This window comes from Nansenia antarctica (assembly GCF_963989245.1).
Source record: "Nansenia antarctica genome assembly, chromosome: 5".
NCBI classification, from domain to species: domain Eukaryota; kingdom Metazoa; phylum Chordata; class Actinopteri; order Argentiniformes; family Microstomatidae; genus Nansenia; species Nansenia antarctica.
The window spans coordinates 25,861,345-25,875,714 of NC_137690.1; positions in this window are offsets into that span (position 1 = coordinate 25,861,345).

Below are 14,370 nucleotides of genomic sequence, written 5' to 3' on the forward strand. Positions count from 1 at the left end.
ACCTTTTATCACAGAGGGTCTTGTATCTCTGGGGGGGGGGGTGAGTTTTGTATCTCTGTGGGGGGGCTGATGAAAAGGTTCCTGTGAAGATCCTGAGGAACATTGGGGGCGTCTGAATCATTTGTGTTAGTCAGTGTTCCTTTCCTGCCGGTGACAGACACACACAGGGGTGTTGTGGATCAGGGATTAGGGTTGGACGTCCTGTCGGTTCCCTTACATAGACTGGAGCTGATGTCCGATCTGGTGCAGGGTGAGGCTATAGATGGTGTAAGTAAGTAAGTAAAATGTATTTATACAGCACCTTTCCCAGACCAAGGGTCATAAAGTGCTTTACACATAGAGAAACATAATAAAGAAGAAACATAATAAAAGAGCGAAAGTCATAGCAGGTTAAAACAGGCAAACAAGTGAAAATAAGAACACGTAACAAACAAGTGTACAACAACATCAACAGGACACAGAGAGACAGGCCCTAGGCCCAGGGGCTATCCAGAAGCCTGTCTAGACAAGACAGTCTTTAGCTGTTTTTTAAAAACCTCGACCGAGCCAGCTGATCTAAGATCCAAGGGCAGAGCATTCCAATTCTGTAAATCTGAATAAACAATAAAATATTTAAATAATTAAGTTTCCATATACACTATATGGACAAAAGTATTGGGACACCCGAAACATCACACCCATAATAGATTATAGAAAAAGTAAATGCTTTTGTAATGAATGATAATGTTGTGTGGAATCAAAAATAATGATTCATTCATTGATATGTAGATTTGCTGTAGAATAATACTGTGAATTTAAATGATTTCACTAGCCTACTTACAGTACACTGAGTCTATGGAAAACCTACACTAGAGAAGAGTCCACACCTCTGACCTGAAATTTGTGTTACAGAATGACAAGGTGAGAGGTTCTGAGAGATGACACCTTGATGAGTCACCAGCACTTGATTGATTGATTGATTGATTGATTGAAAACCTTTATTGTCCCCAATGGGGAAATTTTGTTGTCAAACAGCTCAGTTAGGGCAGAAAACATTCAATACAGAAAACAGAAAACATTCAAAATACAAAATACAGAAAACAGTGCAGGCTCAATAAGTCAAAAGTTCCAAAAGTTCCAGCTCCAGGTCTCCCCCACCCTGCAGGGCCTGGTTGTAGAGTCGGAGTGCAGCTGGAACAAAGGACTGTCCAAATCATTTTGTACTTTGACGGGGGAGAACAAATCTGTGGCTGAACTTGCTCCTCATCCCCGCCAGCTCGCAGTACATCGGGTGGGAGGGATTGGCCGGCATGGCCGCCAGTTTTTTCCCCATCCTCTGTTCTGCCACCACCTCTAGGCTGTCCAGCCCGGTCCCCACCACAGAGCTGGCCTTCTTCACCAGTTTGTTTAGCTTCGCAGCATCCCTGGCACAGATGTTTCCACCCCAGCAGGCCACGGCGAAGAACAGAACGCTGGCAACCACCGACTGATAAAACATTTGCAGCAGCTTGTTGCAGACACCGAAAGACCTCAGCCTTCTCAGGAAAAACAGTCTGCTCTGCCCTTTCCTGAGAAGAGCCTCGGTGTTGTCAGTCCAGTCCAGTTTGTTATTAATTTGTACTCCCAGGTACCTGTAGGAGTCCACCCTCTCGACTTCCACCCCCTTGATGGTGATGGGGGCTGGGGTCCTTCTCTTCCTCCTAAAATCCACCACCAACTCCTTTGTTTTGCTGGTGTTAAGCAAAAGGTAGTTGGTGTCGCACCACTGCACAAAGCTCTCCACCAGGGCCCTGTACTCCTCATCCCTGTCGTCTGTGATGTAACCAACGATAGAGGAGTCATCCGAAAACTTCTGCAGGTGGCACTGGTCGGAGCTAAACTGGAAGTCGGAGGTATAGAGGGTGAAGAGAAAGGGTGACAGAACAGTTCCCTGGGGGGCACCGGTGTTGCACACCACCACCTCAGACTGACAGCCCTGCAGTCTCACATACTGACGCCTGTCTGTGAGGTAGTTGTGGATCCAAGCCGTCAGGGAGTCCTCCACACACATCACTGCTAGTTCAGGTATTTGTCATTGTCATTGTATAAGCAATTCTATTTTATGAAGATAGTAGTAGGCTATTTCGTTAAAAGTGGTGTTGGTAACAGTGGGCAATCATTTTAAATGTACTGTCTTCTTTTTTTATTACAGCTTTGATGCCCAGATGGGATGGGAAGGAACTACACCGAAGTCCCACTAGATGCTTTATGGACTATAATGATAAATGCATGCACACGGACACAACATTATTATTTTTTACCATTCTATTATTGTATTGCTCAATTGTATCTTGCCTAATTTTTTCCATTGCCATGAATTTTACTCTCTTGTACTTTTACTCTCTTGTAATCATGAATTATTATTATTATTGTTTAGCTATTTAAACGTGTCAGCCCTGCAACAACCCCACTGACAGATGACAGGTAGATAATGACAGGTAGTGTAATGGGGGAGTGGTTGTCTTGAGGGTGTGGTTGTCTTGAGGGAGTGATTAGGGTGGAGTTAACCAGCTATTGTTCCCACCCATTACCTCTGTAAAAAAACGTCTCTGAAGACGTTCAGAGAGGATATCTCAGTACGGTGGTTCAGGGGGTATCAACAATCAAATATCCATGACTTCTTCAACTTGTTTCAGATTTCAATGTATGACATATCATTTTAAAGCTTACAATCTACCCTTTCATAATCGGGAAAAAACAGAAAAAATATTTTGCCCTAGTTGCGGACTTTTTAACCATGCCCTGTCACATATGTTCTGGTCATGCCCCAAACTAGAGGAGTATTGGAAATCATATCTCAGTCATTTCGGAAGTGCTTGGACATCATGCCATGCTTCATGGCTATGTGATACATTTAAACATTTTACATTTACATTTTGGCATTTAGCAGACGCCTTATTCCAAAGCCACTTACAATCAATACATTTGACTAAGCAAGTGAATCATTAATCCACCAGTCGTATCAGGAAGAGTAATCTAGCTCAAGCCAGGGGCCATTGGCAGTCTCAGTGATGGAAGGAAAACTTTTATTAAATATATATAGTCATTTTATATTTCTGAAATGTTTTGCGATGATAACTTAAATGCTAATAAAATATGTTAAACAATGACTACCATCACAGGATCAAAAGCCACATTCTGTGTTCATGTGCATTAGGAGAAGCAAGCTCCAGTCCAGCCATGGCAGGTTGCCAGGGCAGAGATTTCACCCTTGATGCTAGGTGGTTTTCTTTGACATTCTCAGGTTGGGGGACAAAATAGTTCATGTAGGAAAAAGTAACTGATAAATCGAGCTTTGGTGTGGACAACCAAACATTGTCAATATGTTGAATGTTGAAAACATTTAGAATAACAGAAATAATTGAATTAAATAAAGGGGATTTGAATCATAAATAAGTAAGTAAAGCTTTATTTATATAGCACCTTTCATACAAGAAATGCAGCTCAAAGTGCTTTACAACAGGAATAAGAACAAGTGAATATAAAAACATATATAAAAACATAAACAAGCATAGAATGAATATAAAAGCAGGGGAAAACAGTAAAAAGAAAAGGTAAAGATAAAATACAATAAAAAATAAATGTAAAAAAAGGGAGATAATGTACAACCCCTGCCTTAACGCTTAGTAACTGCTATCCATCTGTACCACCACTGGTTCCTTTTCTCAATGATGGCAGAGTCGCAGCAGCATTTTTAATGCAAGGTGTTTTTATTTACCCCGTGCAGACAAGAACAGCGAGTAGACACACAACAGCATTCTGGCTCTCCCAAATTCCAACTCCCCTGAGGCCCCTCTTAAACTATAAGCCCCGCCCCCTTGGAACATACCAAATCTACACACAATAATTATTTAATTACAACCTAACTTCACTGTTTGTAAATACTATAGCCTACTATATTAAAAATACTAAGTACTTTACAGCACAGAACACACATCCACATCGTCACGGCCAGGCTCATGTCCATGACAAAAACGGGAGACACACACACGATCTTAAAGTAATGATAAGAAAATGTTTATTGTAAACTAAATGAGGCCTATATAACAATAATAAGATGAGGTGTGGTAGTCAGTAAATCAGTGGTGTAATGTGAGTGTAGTGGAAAGTGGTGAGGTGAGTGTTGCATGGTGTGAAACAAGGAACAAACAAAATAGAATAAAGAATAATGGTGCCTAGAAGGGGGCCTCAATACTGAGGCCTGCATGGGTCTTTTATGCCCTGGATCCTGGAACCAGGTGGGGCACAATCAGCTGTCCACCAGCTGACCTGCATTCCCCTGATTAGTAACCCTGTCCAGCAGGAGTACTCTCTGCAGAAAGGGAAACAGATGGTTATTACAGGCCAGGACACAATATGGGGCCAGGGCCGTCACAATATATAATATTATTATTATGTATTTTATAAACAACAACAAAAAAATATATTTTATTAACAACAAAAAAGCAAAGGGTGGCTACTTTGAGGAATCTAAAATATAAGACATATTTAGAGTTATTTCACACTTTTTTGTTAAGTACATCATTCCACATGTGTTCATTCATAGTTTTGATGCCTTCAGTGAGAATCTATGTAAATAGTCATGAAAATAAAGGAAACACATTGAATGAGAAGGTGTGTCCAAACGTTTGTTCGGTACTGTATATATATCATATATATATATATATATATATATATATATATATATATATATATATATATATATATATATATATATCCTATATATCAGATAGGCAGAGTATGGGAAGAACAAGGTTGGTCATTCATTTAATTTCCTATTATTATTATTTTTAACATTTAGTATGACTTTTAAATTACTTGATGATTTTATTTCATTTCTTTAATTTCTTTTTTTAATACATTTTACCCACTTATGGGATGATATATATTTATATATATCCATGTGCTGGCATTTTTACCATCACTTAATGAATAATAAAGTATTACTTTAGCAATTGACAAGAGGGGTTCAATGATTTGACAAGGTATTAGGATGATTATTATTAGCACTATTATAAACAAATATTATTATTAAGTTATTATTATTAATAGGGTATTTATGAATTGAAACATCTGGTGTCTTGATTACGGATGTTCCAGATGTTTTACAATTCATAAACTTGGAATTACATGCGACTGTGCGGTGTATGGAGTGCATGTATCATTCCAAGGAGAATAAAATATTTACAAATAATTAAAACAAATAAAAAAAACATATTTAGAAGGGTGAATTCAATCCTATATCAGGGTGGATTGAAGAATCACCAGAGAGGGTTTAAGGGTTAGGGTTAGGGGGTTTAAGGTAGCTATGACCCTCTGAGAGGGTTTAAGGTAGCCATGGTAACCCTCTGAGAGGGTTGAAGGTAGCCATGGTAACCCTCTGAGAGAGTTTAAGGTAGCCATGGTAACCCTCTGAGAGGGTTTAAGGTAGCCATGGTGACCCTCTGAGAGGGTTTAAGGTAGCCATGGTAACCCTCTGAGAGGGTTTAAGGTAGCCATGGTAACCCTCTGAGAGGGTTTAAGGTAGCCATGGTAACCCTCTGAGAGGTTTTAAGGTAGCCATGGTAACCCTCTGAGAGGGTTTAAGGTAGCCATGGTAAACCTCTGAGAGGTTTTAAGGTAGCCATGGTAACCGTACCCTCTGAGAGGGTTTAAGGTAGCCGTGACCCTCTGAGAGGGTTGGTCAAGGCCGGGTTATGGTTTAGAGAAGTGGTTTTCAACCCTCTTATGATTTGTACTTGATTAGTTGAATCAGGTGTGCTGGTGGTGGAACAGATCAAATGTGACACAGCCCAATGAAAAGGGCTACCTGTAGGCGAAATCATTTTTCTGTATTTTACACGTGCTTAAACTACAGATTGTAAGCTTTCAAATGATGCATCATACATTGAAATCGGAAACAAATTGAAGACGACATGAGTATTTGAAAGTTGCTACACCGGAAATCACTAAGCACAGAAAATCCCCATCAAAGATAATGAATCCCCATCAAACAACAAGAAACGAAGTCATTGTGTTATAGATTACACTTATTTAATGAACGTAAAACTGTTCGGAAAAATAACGAGTGGGTACTTCACATCTTCGAGTTGAATGTTAGCTAAAAAAACGAAAATCGAAAAAAAAAAAAAAAAAACGTTAAAGACGAATTTGACGTCTTTCTCATTTCCGAGAAGTGTCCATTTACATCAGATTGCGTCACAAATATGTGGAACGGCTGGTGGTGCCCGAGGAGAGGGTTGAAAACCACTGCTGTAGAATACTGCACTACACTGAGTTGAAATGAGTTTGGAATGTTGTATGTTGTCATGGTAAACAGCATCATAGCTTCTATACATTCCAACATTCTAAATGACACAATAAGGCAATGATATACACTACCAGTCAAACATTTGGACACACCTTCTCATTCAATGGTTTTCTTTATTTTTATTATTTTCTACATTGTAAATTAATACTGAAGACATCAAAACTATGAAATAACACATATGGAATTATGTAGTAAACAAAAAAGTGTTAAACAAACCTGAATATGTTTTAGATTTTAGCTTCTTCAAAGTAACCAGGCCAGCCCTCAGGGTGCGAAATAAGGGGGAGCTCTGGGAGCTATAGCTCCCCTAGTGGTGACATGAGCTCCCCTGGAAACATGGTTTGTGAAATTTTGGGGGAGCTCTAAAATATTCCAAATTGCGATGGATTTATTCCAAGTTGTGACGGATTTTACCTGGTGTAATATGATTTGTAGAGGCATACAATCTATTTTGATGTTGGTATTAGGTATATAAATGATATATTATAGCCTACATATAGGCTTTTATTGGCTACAACTATGCGAAGGTAACAGAGCGGGGTGCACTGACGCTGAACCCCTCATAGTGATAAGTAGGTGGACATGGTGCGTGCTGCTGAAATAGCCGACATGCGGTGTGTGGTTTAAAAAAAGTAACGCCAGCTCAGTAAATAATTCAAACTTAATGTTTACTTATAGGCTATGTGAATGTGACTGCACCACACATGTGAACAGTAACAAAGCAAATGCAGTTTAATTTTATGAAAAACATTGACAACTAAATCAGCGCAAAAAAAAAAAAAACATCTCCCATCGGTCACTATTTGTTGGCTATCTGGTGATATGGACGTCTTTGAGTGTCTAGAAAAGCGCTATAAGTCTAATGTATTATTATTATTTATTATTATTATGGACGTCACTTTAATCCGGCAGTTCTCAAGGTTTTTATGCACCAATCGATTCCTCTAGTCAGTGCGTCTTTATCACATTCATTGATGAAAAGGACGACTCGCATGTATAGGTGGAAGGGAACATTCATTGTGAGCACGGAAAATGTGAGTCTCACAACGGCTTTGCATTGATAAAACCAGGTAGGATGAACGCATAGTTCACTGTCCATTCCTAAATGCCCTGTTTCCACCGTCAACTTTCCTCTTTAGACCTTTGGAGAGTGACATGATGTTTCTCTTGCTAGCAGGTTAAATGTTTAGCTAACTTCACCCGGCACGCAAACAACCAATCCAATAATAATGTGACCTTGTAAGTCTGGGAGGAGGGGGGAATAATTATCACAATAAAACTATGTTAAATAATTATTAGAATAAGTTAGGCTGCGCTACATCGTCAGTCCACACATTTATTATTCAAAAATATGGAAAAGGGTGAAACTACGTTTCAACGTTGTTGAGAATCACAACACAAACTTGCTAGTCAAGCCAAAATACTGCAACGTAATGGATTGGACTGCTACCTAGTTAACTACAACACTACTTTACATTGTTAGCAGGCTCATAAAACAAGCCGTGTTAGTTGACTAGCGATGTGTCATTGATTTTTTTTTTCCGTCAGGAGATTTTTTATTATTTTTTTTCTTTAATCCCTGGGCTCCCCCGCACACCGTGATTTAATTCGCACACTGCCAGCCCTGTACAGTTCAGCTTGGCTGAGCTTGATTTGGCTCTGTGGTGTTAATCAGTTAAGTTAAGTGTAACATACTCTGCCATCCATCTAACTCCCCATGTTCCTATGTTGTGTGTCCAGGCATCCAGACAGACAGTGTGCTGTCAGCCCGACTCCAGATCATCAGACTGGGCATTGTGTACAGTTGCTGTCGCGGTTGATGTTTTGGGGTGAAATTGGATATGTGTAGAATTATATCACCATTCAGAAAAATGCCTTACACAGGGAACAATTTATAATTAAAATTAACAATGAACAATGAGTGAATAATCCCTTCAGATTGATAAAGATACTGTATGATAAGATAATGTATAGAACTATTCACACAAGTCTTACAGGGCTAATCTATTTTATTTACATTACCAATGTTTTTCCAAAAGTCAATTATTCTTGACCAGGAGACGTTTTCCGGTAATGTTTCACACCCTGTAATGGCATCTTTGCTCTCTTCAACAAAGTCAAAAATCTACTTGTAATTTCACTTACTCTGGTCACATGTCATCACACCAATCATCATGAAGTGCTTCGAGAAACTAGTCCGGGCCCACATACTCACACGCCTCCCGCCCAACCTGGATCCATACCAGTTCGCCTACAGAGCCCACAGGTCCACAGAGGACGCCATCGCGACGACTCTCCACGCCACTCTATCCCACCTGGAGAGGGGAAACAGCTACGCGAGACTGCTCTTTGTGGACTTCAGCTCCGCCTTCAACACCATCCTTCCAGACAGGCTAGTGACCAAACTACTAGACCTGGGTCTATCACACTCTATATGTGCATGGATCAAGGACTTCCTGACCGACCGCCCCCAGAGGGTGCGGGTGGGCCCCCACACCTCCACAGCCCTCAGACTCAGCACTGGGTCCCCCCAGGGCTGCGTGCTAAGCCCCATCCTCTACAACCTCTACACCTACGACTTCACCCCCGTCCACCCCAGCAACTCCATCGTAAAGTTTGCAGACGACACCACCGTGGTGGGATGCATCTCGGGGGGGGACGAGGCGGCGTACAGGGATGAGGTAGAGCAACTGAGCAAGCTGTGCAAGGTTAACAACCTGCTGCTGAACAAGTCAAAGACCCAGGAAATCATCGTAGACTTCAGGAGGAAAAAGTCAGAGATCCAGCCCCTGCTCATCGACGGAGAGAGCGTGGAGAGAGTCTCAACCCTCCGATTCCTGGGGGTGCACATGCAGGATGACCTGACCTGGAAGGACAACACAAAAGCCACCATCAAGAAGGCACAACAGCGGCTATACATCCTGAGAGTCCTCAGGAAGGAACACAGCAAGCAGGAGATACTGGTGACCTTCTACCGCGGCGCAGTGGAGAGCATCCTCACCTACGGCATCTGCAACTGGTTCTCCAGCTGCACAACCGCGGAGAGAAATGCGCTACAGAGAGTCGTGAGAACAGCCCAGAAGATCACCGGCGCCCCCCTCCCCTCTCTGGAAGAGCTGTACAACACACGCTGTCTCAGGAAGGCCTCCAAGATCTCCAGGGACCCAACCCACCCTGGGTACCAACACTGGCTGCCCTCGAAAAGGCGGTTCAGGACCATGGCCGCAAGGACAAACAGACTGAAGAACAGCTTCTACCCCAGGGCCGTCCAGGCCCTGAACACAGCAAAGACCTAGGTTCTGGGCCCTGGACAGTCTGGACGGATTGATGGCAGCTGCTGGACTGAAAAAATCAGGTGTAGTGCTGAGGCACAAATATGTACATTTCAAGCCTGCAAACTGCGACACTTTAAATAAATGTGCAATAACACTATGTGCAATATGACAACCCTAGTCGTCTATCTGTACAGTATAGTATAGTGGATAGTGTACATAGCCTTTATTTATGTAAACCAGCTCCTTCCCTTCTTGTGTTTTTTTAAAGTTTTTTTATCTTCTTTTTTTTTCTTCTTTTTTTTTCTTTCCTAACACCAGGGGAGCCACCCCTCCTAAATTTCGTTGTTTGGTACCTGTACTGTAGCAATGACAATAAAGACCATTCATTCATTCATTCATTCATTCATTCATTCATTCATTCACATGTTGACGCTCATGTAAACATCAGAACCAGAATGTTTTACCTGTAGATGGCGCTGTTACACTGCGGTACTGTTGACAGTAACTCAGAAAATTTGCCTCACAGGTCATTGGTGCCCAACAAAATGAGGTAATCAAATCAGTCTCAACAAGTGTTCTGTTCTGATCCATCAGAATGAAAAAAAATTCAGTCCTCTAGTTGTAAATCATCCATCCTGAGCTTTACAGTTATAATGGTTTCTCAAATTGATCTACAAAACTTTTGCTGGACTTGCTGCAAAAAGGCAACACCACAACAGATAGGAGTACAGACTCCCTGGGGCTTGATCAGTTAGGACCAACTTCCCAGTTGAACATGAACATCTGAACATTCTGATATTGCTCTATTAAATTAGCCTTCATACATATGGATAACACATACACGTACACACATACATGAATTCCAAATAGCAACCTCTTTCATGAAGAGTACCTCGTTGATCAGGTTCTATAAATTACTATCACACCTCAATGATGCTATAAAGACCCCCAAAGAAAAAAACATTCTGCACCAACAGAAAACATGTACAAAGAAGGAGAGGGTATTAATTAACCCTTTCTGCCTTCATATTGATGCATGTATCACACTCAATATGACGTCTCTCTTTCACAAAACATGTGAAAATGTGTTATGTTCATGTAATATTTCTTAGAAAGATTTTGATGGATTGACATTATTCTCCCACTGTAACTACACATCATTGTAACTTTGTGTATTTGCTCATGTCATCCTGACATGTCAAAAGAGATTTTTGCTATTTGTTCCTTCCCATTAGAAGTAATTCAATAGCTCCCTCTAGTGTCTGTCAAGCCAGTGAGCTTCTATAATTGACTATCCTGTGTCAACAACCTAACAATGAATGAATGAATGAATGGTCTTTATTGTCATTAATATAGTACAGGTACCATACAACGAAATTTGGGAGGGGGGGCTCCCCTGGTGGTAGGAGAAAAATACTAAAAACAAGAAGGGGAAAAGAGCTGGTTTACATAAATAAAGGCTATATACACTATCCACTATACTATACTATACAAATAAAACACTGTGCTGTACTCTATGCTATGCTATAAATATCCTAACATTTCCTATCTCTGAACCTTATGTACCCGAGGGTTGTCATATTGCACATAGTATTATTGCACATTCATTTAAAGTGTCGCAGTTTGCAGGTTTGAAATGTTCACAGTTGTGTTTCAGTATTGCACTTGATTACAATCTAGTAGCTGCCATCAAATTGTCTAGATTGTCCAGGGCCTAGAACCTAGGTCTTTGCTGTGTTCAGGGCCTGAATGGCCCTAGGGTAGAAGCTGAGCTTCAGTCTATTATGTCCTTGCGGACATGGTCCTGAACCGCCTGCCCGAGGGCAGCCGAACAAAGTGTTCGTTCCCAGGGTGGGATAGGTCTCTGGAGATAACAACCTTCCTGAGTCTAGGCCAGACCTGGGCATTGTACGGCCCCTGGGCTGCATGCGGCCCTATGGCTGTCCCTGGCCGGCCCTGTGTGAGGTCAATATTTCCCCCATAATAATAGAAATAACATGTAAATAAGTGTAGGCAATGCGTCCAGTACAATTGCATTGCTTTTATTTTGAATACTTTGATAAGTAAAGGTAAGCTAGCTAAGTAAGTAATCTAGCTAACTATGATTGGAAACATAGTTTCTATCCAGTTAGAATTATAGAAGATCTAGTTGTGTTTTCATGCTGTGCTGCCTGGGTTTGAACAGACTTTGGGATTAACTACAACATCTCCATAGCCTACGCTACATTATAACTTGGCATCCTCTGAAAATAAATGGTGGGATGTAAGTATCTTTTAACTTCGCAAACAATAGCTGCATTTACATAGTTTTGTTTATGTTCAACTGGAAAAGGTAGTTATCACAGAATTTCGTGTTTTGACTCTGATGGGAGTTCGCCTTTAAAAAAGCCTTTCCACCTGTATGTACTGTATGTTACGGCACATGTGGGAATACGGTACGGTACATGTGGGGAAAATAGGGTTAGGGTTAGGTGCTACGTCTACTACGTAGACATTCTGGCATGTGTAATGATATTGAGCAGTAGCGATATTGGGGCAGTTCTTATGCGCTCTGCCCTGCTGGTTGCGCAGCAACGTAACGTTACATGTTTTAAGGCTGATCTGTGCATGATAGTGCTGCATTTTGACATAATTCTTATCGCATTTCCCCCAGTTGAGCTGTATAGCGGCACTTATTAAAGTGAAGTGCTCTTATGACACGAAACTCCTACTGTCCCCGGTCGCTCCAGGTATGTTGTGTATAATATAATATAAACATCTCAGAATAAAAGTCTGAAAATCAAATTTCAGAATAAAAGTCTGAAAATCAAATTTCAGAATAAAAGTCCCAAAATATTTCTGAATAAAAGTCCGAAAAAAATATTTCTGAATAAAAGTCATAACATTTTTATTTCAGAATAAAAGTCCTAAAAATACAATTTCTGAATAAAAGTCCGAAAAATTACATTTCAGAATAAAAGTCCGAAAAATAAAATGTCAGAATAAAAGTCAGAAAAAGTATTGTATGTATGTAATGTTAATAAATAATAGGCACAAACTGATGTTGCAAAAGGTCAAAACTATAGCTGCATTTACTTCCCTGTGTTTAAATGAGTCCTCTTGCTCTTCTATATTTGACCTACTCCACATTTTCATAGCCTTATCGTAACATGCATTCTTACCAGTAGCAGCTAATCAAAACCATATCATTTACTGCTTTTTATAAAGCGATAAAAGTAATATTGAGCAGAATTAAGTTCAGCCTACTGGTCCAGCCCTCCACAATAGTCCCGGTTTCTCATGTGGCCCATTGTGAAAATTAATTTGGTCTAGGCGGTAGTGTTTGAATAAGCAGTAGTCTTACAAAATGCTACAAAATGGTAGTTTCAGCAACTGAAGCATTGTCAAAGGCAAAATACAATAGAAGGGATAGTATGTTACAGAGACAATAAACACTACAAAAGAACTGTCTTTACCTTTGAAAAAATTCTATTGTGGAAGGGGCTAATTGAATCTCTGCATTATATACGTAGATCTGAATGTAATTATGGGTTTAAATTCCACAAACATTGAAATCAGCAACCTCCTATTCACTCATGCGAGCCATTTTTTATAAAATCATCTCCAAGTAACTTCTAATGCATCTTAGAGCTTGGCTATCCCTTTGTCAGTTCCTGTGCAATGAGTTATACATCAACACAAGTGCCAATGGGTGGAGAGTGATTTATTGTGGTTAAAAATGCCATATGTTATCAGTTACAGTGGTCAATGACAGTGGTCAGATAAACAGCACCAAAATGTGAACTGAATACACATCTTAATATACGCCATTACATGTAGCGAGCTGTGGAAGCTGTCCTGATACCACAATGGATGGAACTAGTAGGCACAAGCATCTGAAATGGAGACAGTGTCCAATATTCTATTAGCCTGTCTCATTCTTTCTCTCTGATACTTGATTGTGTACATGACACACTAAAACATTAATACAATAAAGTTATCGCAATAATGACGATTAATTAACAGGGTTAGTACTGACTCAGGGCGTTAGAAGGTAGTAAAGTGCAGCTCAGAGAGCTAGAACAAGAGACAGCACAAGAGTGTGTGTGCGTGCCTTCTGCTACAGAGGGATTATCATCTCAGTATGCTCAGGGAGAAAACTAAAATGGTCTGGACAGCATGACTTCAATGCTGCCAGATATTAATAGATTAGGAGACCAACAGTTTTGCAAAAAAAAGATTGTGTACTTTTATTTTTTCAAAATATCAAGTGAGCTAACATGTTTAAAGACTGAAGTAAATCGACCTAGTGATGAGGGTAGTTTTTACTATATGACTGCATATTGTATATTGTCCAACTCCGGACCTACCAGGGGTGGTGTCCTCGGATGACTCCAGGACTGGGACGGCTTCATCCTCAGAGGGGAGTTAGGGTTCACCTGCGGATGATGACAGTTTGGATGAGAGTGTTAAGACCCAGCGTTCACCACGGCACATTTTGTTTGAAAAGCTAGTCAAGGAAGTGCTCTCAAGTTGTATAGAGCCGAACCGTATTAAGCAGGTCCCGGTTGAGCTGCAGTTGACTGAAGAAGAGCAACAGTGTCTTCAGGCCATGGAAGAAGAGAGAGTGAGTATCTTGGGATGAATGGCCTTGTGTATCCACTAGGGGTGCAACGTATCCACTCCTTGAAGGAATCACCAATTAAACACAGTTATAGCTTTTGATTATGCTTTATTTAACTTGTCAGGAACAAGGGAATACATGGATTAGCATCAGCAGTGCAAATG